Source organism: Rana temporaria, chromosome 9, assembly GCF_905171775.1.
Source record: "Rana temporaria chromosome 9, aRanTem1.1, whole genome shotgun sequence".
Classification (NCBI taxonomy): domain Eukaryota; kingdom Metazoa; phylum Chordata; class Amphibia; order Anura; family Ranidae; genus Rana; species Rana temporaria.
Genome location: NC_053497.1, coordinates 10,741,868 through 10,750,282, shown reverse-complemented (window position 1 = coordinate 10,750,282; position 8,415 = coordinate 10,741,868).

Genomic DNA, 8,415 nt, shown 5'->3' with positions numbered 1-8,415 from the left:
GAGTATAGGCTGAAAGGAGGGGGGCCAAGTCATTGCCAAGGAGGACATCGGCGGGTAAGTCTTTCATAACCCCCACGTTCACTTGTCTAGCGCCCACTCCCCAATCCAAATGTACCCGGGCAACGGGTAGTCGGAACACGGCACCTCCGGCTACTCGTACTGCGACCGTGTCCCCGGTATGTTGGTTCTCGGATACTAGGTGCTTCTGGAGTAAAGTCATGGTCGCACCGGTATCCCGTAGGCCACTGACCTCCTTCCCGTTGACCTTGACACACTGTCTGTGGTGCTGCCTGTTATCTCGGTGGGCCGCCTGAACGGGGTCGGCCTCATGCAGAATACCCCAGCATTCCTCTTCCTCCACACAGTGAGTTGCGGGGAGAGGTGGTCGTGGATTGGCCCCTGGGGGTCTCTTCCAGGACTGACTTTGGTTGGCATTGTTCATCGGGCACTCCGGTCGCTTGTGTCCCAGCTGATTGCATAGATAGCACCGACTGGGTTGGGAGTATTCCCGAGAGTTAAACCGGGGTGAGCGGGGATACTGGGTCGACGGAGGGGGTGCTGAGGGCTGATTCATAGGGGGTTGGTAAATAGTAGCTGCTGGCTTGTATTCCACCCTGGCGGGAGCCTTGGTGGCTGAATTGTCCAATTTTCGGGCATCCGTATACTCATCCGCCAGGCGAGCTGCTTCATGGAGAGTGGAGGGTTTACGGTCCCTTACCCACTCTCTGACCCCTGTTGGTAATTTGTCGAAGCAATGTTCCAACAGAAACATCTGTAGCACCTCCTCTCCGGACACAGCCTGGCACCCCGCCATCCAGTGTGCGGCGGTGCGGTGCACCTTACATGCCCATTCAACGTAGGAGTCCCCAGTCGTTTTTACAGTGTCCCGGAACCTCCTTCGGTATGCCTCGGGTGTAACGGCATACCGGGAGAGTAGAGCTTCCCTGACGGCCACATAATCCCCGATCTCCTCGTCAGGGATGGCCCGAAAAGCCTCACTGGCCCGGCCGGATAACTTGCCGGACAATATAGGGATCCAGTCCTCCAGGGGTACCTTGTGCAGGGCACATTGCCGCTCAAAATCGGCAAGGTACCCATCGATCTCTCCTTCTGTCTCACTGAAGGCTTTAAATGCTGCAAACGGCACCTTCTTTCTTTCCCCCGTGTCTGCTGTGACTGGGGCTGCTGCAGTGCCGCTTTGGCGTAGCAGGTTGGCCTCCACAGCGGCTTGGACTTGGGCGATAATTTCCGCAGATGGGTTGGGACCATAATGGGCCAGCCTAATTCTTACCGCCCGGTCAAATCTCTCTTCTTCGGGGGTTCTGTCGTCTGGGCTGAGTCCATTGGTTCCCTCTGCTGCTGGTACTCCATCCATTTCCAGCAATAATGTGATAATGTCCCCCTTTTTGAGGTTACTGGCCTGTCCGCCTCTTTGCTCTAATAAATCCTTTAAGGTAGCTCTTCTCAGGTTTTGGTATTGCAATTCCATTTGGTCCTGGTTGTAGTGGTTTCTTTGGGCGCTGAGGTTCATCCCGTCGCTTGCCACCAGTTGTTGCGGTACCTCTCTTCCCGAGCTCCAAAGTACACGAACCGCCGCTAACCGCCGAAGTGCAATAGGTTCCAACCGGCAACTCTCTCCATACACCGTCCTTAGTGGCCAGTAACCCAATCCCCTCCAGTAACGAGACCAAGCTCCATTATGAGGGTAAAACACAAACTCATTTACTGTGGGCTACCCGCCCGTATTTATGCAGGTCTCCCACCTGGTGGACACTCCCCTAGGGGACCAGATGGGAGACTGAAATAACAGACATTAAAATCTATAACTTTATAACTGCCGAACATTTTATATTCATATAACGTATCCCCAGATAGCCTGGAACTGAGGGCATATTATTTATGCAGGTCTCCCACCTGGTGGACACTCCCCTAGGGGACCAGATGGGAGACTGAAATAACAGACATTAAAATCTATAACTTTATAACTGCCGAACATTTTATATTCATATAACGTATCCCCAGATAGCCTGGAACTGAGGGCATATTATTGGGGAATAGCGCCCAGATCCCATCCGCATCCGTGGTCGACATACGAATGGGCGACTTCATGTAAAACGGCAAAGCAGACAAACACAATATGTCCAGTATACGGATGGGTCCGTCACAGCTTCCACGCATGCGTCAAAGTCATTCGACGCATGCGAGGGATGGTGGGCGCTCGGACATGTACGGTAGGTCTGTACTGACGACCGAACATGTCCGAGCGGGCAGGATTCCAGCGGACTGGTCCAGAAATATTTGTCCGCTGGGAAAAGGCCCGGCGGGCAAATGTTTGCTGGAATCCTGCACGCTCGGGCCTACACACGACTGAACATGTCTGCTGAAACTGGTCCGCGGACTAGTTTCAGCAGACATGTTCAGTCGTCTGTACGGCCCATTAGAGAACAGATGCTACATATGGGCAGCACAGAGGTTTAGTGATTAGCACTTCTGCCTTGCAGCGTTGGGATCCTTGGTTCAAATCCTGACCAGGACACTACCTGCATGGAGTTTGCATGTTCTCCCTGTGCTTGCGTGGGTTTCCTCCGGGTACTCCGGTTTCCTCCCACAATCATAAGACATGCTGGTAGGTTAATTGGCTGAATTTAGTGTGACCAAAAAGGAGGAAATAGGTTTTCCTCCCACACTCCAAAGACATTCCTCATGTTGGTGGTGCAGTGGCGAGCATAGCTGCTTATCTAGCAGCTGACCCGGGTTCGATTCCCGGCCAACGAAATTGCCAAGATGGCTGCTAACTGCTTTGTGTCCCCAGGACAGAGATATCTGCTGTACAAACTAAATGCAGATGGAATACAATTTAAACCAAAAGGAATATGTTGTGTGTTTGTATGTATTTTGTTAAGCACTTTTGAATAATATATTTTTTTGCACAAGGATATGATTGGTTTGTATTCTTATTTTAAGCCAGTAGATGGAGCACTCGGATCCTTTTCAGGTATTTTCTAGGCTATACTTAGCAACTTAGAAGAAAAAAAAGGCCAACTGTTTACTATATAGCTCAACAGCTCTCTCTACCACTAGCCATTCATGTAATCCTAACACTAACCCCCCTGTAATCCCAATACTATCCTTCCCTATATCCCCAAGAATACCCCCCCATGTAACCCCAATACTATCCCTCGCTATATCCCCAATACTAACCCTCACTATATCCCCAAGAATAACCCTTCCTGTAACCCCAATATTAACCCTCCCTATATCCCCAAGAATAACCCTCCCTGTAACTTCAGTACTAGTCCTCCCAATATCCCCAAGAATACCCCCCCCATGTAACCCCAATACTATCCCTCGCTATATCCCCAATACTAACCCTCACTATATCCCCAATAATAACCCTTCCTGTAACCCCAATATTAACCCTCCCTATATCCCCAAGAATAACCCTCCCTGTAACTCCAGTACTAGTCCTCCCAATATCCCCAAGAATAACCCTTCCTGTAACCTCAATACTAACCCTCCCTATATCCCCAAGAGTAACCTTCCCTGTAACCCCAATACTATCCCTCCCTATAGCCCCAAGAGTAACCCCCCTGTAACACCAGTACTAACCCTCCCTATAGCCCCAAGAATAACCCCCCTGTAACCCCAACACTAACTCTCCCTATATCCCCAAGAATAACCCTCATGTAACCCCAATCAGGAATCAGGAGAAAAGGTATATGGACAGCCACACACCAAAAATAACCTTAGAAGGTAGCCTTTATTTGTGGAAAAGGATAAAAGCACTACAAAAGCTGTACAGGAGGGAATTTTTTCCAATAAAGAAAGGGATCTTTTTGTCCCTGTTAACCCTATTGAGCCAATCTTCCATCACCTACCCAAAGTTCATAAGGGTATACACCCTCTCGTTGGGAGGCCAATAGTGGCGGGTATTGGCTCTCTCAACGAGCGTGTGGTTGAGTGGATGGATGGACAGCTACAGCCATTAGTGGTGGACCTTCCAGGCTACCTCCGTGATACTAAGGACCTGCTTATCAAACTCCATGGGTTTACATAGATGGATAAGTTGTGATGTTACTAGCCTATATTCAAGCATTCCACATCATTTAGGAATGCAAGCAGTTAACAGTTTCCTCAAAGAGTCAGCAACATTTTCCCTGGTTCTTCAGAAGTTTATACTACAGGCACTTGAGTATCTTTTAACTCACAACTTCTTCATGTTTGACGGTGACTACTACCTTCAGAGATGCGGGGCCTCTATGGGAGCCAAGTTCTCCCCTTCTCTCGCCAACCTATATATGGGTTGGTGGGAGAGGTCCCGCATCTTTGGATGTAGTAGCCCCCGCCGTCTGGATACCTCCTTTTACTGACGCTATATCGACGATCTGCTATTTATAGTTTCAGATTGCACAGTCAGTCTAGATACCTGGCTTTCCCATCTAAATGACAATAGTTTAAATCTCAATTTCACAGGAAACCTACAGGTACAACTATTGATTTCCTAGATGTAAAACTTTCAGGAATCAATGTGGAGATCATCACTAGTTAACACAGGAAAAAGACAGCGGGGAATGCCCTCCTTAGGGCAGACTCAGCGCATCCTGGACATACCATCAATGGTGTACCCTATGGCCAATTCCTAAGGCTCAAACGCCTTTGCAGTGTACCAGAGGATTTTGCCAGCGAAGCCATCAATATGTCATGCAGATTTAAAGAGAGGTTATCCAACTAAGATCATCAACAGAGCCTTATTTAACCACTTAAGACCCGGACCATTATGCAGCTAAAGGACCTTGCCCCTTTTTGCGATTCGGCACTGCCTCGCTTTAACCGATGATTGCGCGGTCGTGCGACGTGGCTCCCAAACAAAATTGGCGTCCTGTTTTTCCCACAAATACAGCTTTCTTTTGGTGGTACTTGATCACCTCTGCGGTTTTTATTTTTTGCGCTATAAACAAAAATAGAGCGAATTTTAGAAAAAAAATGCAATATTTTTTACTTTTTGCTATAATAAATATCCCCAAAAAAGATATAAAAAAACGTTTTTTTCCTCAGTTTAGGTCGATACGTATTCTTCTACAGATTTTTGGTAAAAAAAATCGCAATAAGCGTTTAATGATTGGTTTGCGCAAAATTTATAGCGTTTACAAAATAGGGGATAGTTTTATGGCATTTTTTTCAATTTTTTTCTTTTTACTAGTAATGGCGACGATCCCCTTCTCGTGCCAGATACGGGGTCAATATAAGCTCTATGACAGGGCAACAGGCTACACATGGAGCTTTAGGGTTTATGAGGGCAAAGATAGTGAGGTAGAGCCGGAAGGATGCCCAGATTACATGGGGAGCGCTGGCAAGATCGTTTGGGACTTGGTGTCACCCTTATTCGGAAAAGGGTACCACTTGTATGTGGACAATTATTACACCAGCGTGCCACTTTTTAGTCACTTGTTTGATCGTCAGATTGGAGCATGTGGCACCGTGCGACCTAATCGCCGGGGCTTTCCCCAGCGGCTTGTAGATGCCCGTCTTAGGCTGGGGGCGAGAGCCTGCTGCAGATGTAAAAATTTTCTCGATGTGAAGTGGCGGGACAATAAGAATGTTTTCGTTCTTACCACCCTTCACGCAGACACGACAGTACAAATTCATACGGCGACTGGTGTTGTGGAGAAACCCCTCTGTGTCCACGAATATAACCAAAATATGGGAGGGGTGGACCTCAACGACCAGTTGATGGCGCCGTATCATATTGCCCGTAAGACGAGACTCTGGTACAAAAAAGTATCTCTACATTTATTTCAATTGACTTTACTGAATGCTTATGTCTTATACAAAGCTTCAGGACGGAATGGATCCTTCCTTCAATTCCAGAGGGATATCATCACAGAACTCCTGTATGCAGGCGGTACTGTACCTCACCATCCCCAACCAAATGCAGTAAGCCGACTGCATGAGAGGCATTTTTCTTATGTCCTCAGGAGTACCCCTACCCACCGAGCCCCCCAAAGAAGATGTCGTGTCTGTACCAAGCGCGGATTTAGGCGTGACACCCGTTATTTTTGTCCCCAATGTCCTGTCGATCCTGGTCTTTGTATTGGTGAATGTTTTGAACGCTTCCACACACGAGTGAAGTATTAGCGTAGGGTAAAACATTTCACAGGCTAGGCACACTTACACAGGGTCTCCCAAGATGCCATCGCATTTTGAGAGACCCAAACCTGGAACCGAAAAGTTGAAGTTACAGTTACAAAAAAAAGTGTTAAAAAAAAAAGTAAAAAATATACAAACACAAAAAAAATATAAAATAAAAAAAAAAAAAAATAGTTGTCGTTTTATTGTTCTCTCTCTCTCTATTGTTCTGCTCTTTTTTACTGTATTCTATTCTGCAAAGTTTTATTGTTATGTTTTTTTAATGCTTGCTTTTCAGGTATGTAATTTACTTTACTGTTTTCAGGTACGCCATTCAGCTGTTGCGCGGACTTATTTATCTTGACAGCAACAGCGTTTGCTCCCACGATATATAAAGCCGTGACTCCAGTGCTGTAGGAGGTGATTTCACCACCACAGTTGAGAGCATATATGCCGAAGCATGGGGGCAGCAGGGGCGGAGGAGCGATTTTGCTCCTAATGCCGCGTACATACGGTTGACATTCCTACGGAGGCTTTCCCGTGGAAAAGTCTGACCATGTGTACACGGCATAGAAAAGTCCGACCATGTGTACACGGCATAGAAAAGTCCGACCGTGTGTACGCGGCATAACTTTTTTGTGGGAGGATGCCCCCATGCTTTGGCATAAATATATATATATATTTTAGGCACAGGTTGCGTTAAAAAATGTTTTATTTTTTACTATGTTTTTTTTATTGGTATTTGCTTTGCAGGTATGGTATGATCTTACTGTTATACTGTAATGTTACTTTGTTTTAATTATAACCATCATTTGCTTAGCAGGTACGCCATTCAGTTGCAGCGCGGATTTATTTAGCGTGACAGCAACAGCGTTTGCTCCCACGATATATAAAGCAGCGACTCCAACGCTGTAGGAGGTGATTTCACCACCACAGTTAAAAAAAGAGCATATATGCCGAAGCATGGGGGCATTAGGGGCGGAGGAGCTATTTTGCTCCTAATGCTGCGTACATACGGTTGACATTCCTACGGAGGCTTTCCCGTGGAAAAGTCCGACCATGTGTACACGGCATAGAAAAGTCCGACCGTGTGTACGCGGCATTACTTTTTTGCGGGAAGATGCCCCCATGCTTCGGCATATATAAATGGTGCATGTATGCCCATCATTAGAAGTGGGTGGATGAAGGGAGGTATTCTAATGGTGGGCATACCCACCGATCAATCCATATGTGGAATTACACCCCAAAATACATTCTGCTGCTTCTCCTGAGTACGGGGATACCACATGTGTGAGACTTTTTGGGAGCCTAGCAGCGTACGGGACCCCGAAAACCAATCACCGCCTTCAGGCTTTCTAAGGGTGTAAATTTTTGATTTCACTCCTCACTACCTATCACAGTTTCGAAGGCCATAAAATGCCAAAATAGCACAAAAAAACCCCAAATGACCCCATTTTGGAAAGTAGACACCCCAAGGAAACTGCTGAGAGGCATGTTGAGTCCATGGATTTTTTTTTTTTTTTGTCCAAAGTGATTGAATAATGAAAAAAAAAAAAAAATTCAAAAAGTTGTCACTAAATGATATATTGCTCACACATGCCATGGTTATATGTGGAGTTGCACCCTAAAATACATTCTGCTGCTTCTCCTGAGTATGGGGATACCACATGTTTGGGACTTTTTGGGAGCCTAGCCGCGTACGGGACCCTGAAAACCATGTTTCCCATTTCTATGACTAATAAGGATAATCCCCCCTCCGCACCTTCTTCATAACATCCTTCGGGTTTACTCTCTGTTCTCAATTCCTTCATTCCACAATCACTATTTATCAATTTTTCACCTTATCTCCCGTTTCAGATTGGCAATTATCTTCTTTGCCCTGAGTCTGGAGACAATATTATTTCCATATGTCTTGTAGTATGGTGTGTCAATTATCTTATCATGTCCCTTTGATACATCTTTTACCATCTGGCGGGTTACGTTGTAGAATGGTGGGCTGAGTAGTTCATTGTGTCCCAATATCTTTAATTGTCCGGTTAGTTACATTGTAGTGCGGTATGCAGGCATGGACTGGCCATTGGGACTACCGGGAGTTTCCCGGTGGGCCGATTGCTCAATGGGCTGGTCAGGTGCAGTCCTGGAGCCACTCTGACAGTGAATGATCGCGATTTCACTCCTGTCAGGAGGAGCAGCTGCCGTCACTTGCTGGAGTGAGTATGAGGCCCCGTACACACGACCGAACATGTCCGATGAAAACGGTCATTTGTTCGTATTTCAGCCAGTTATTGG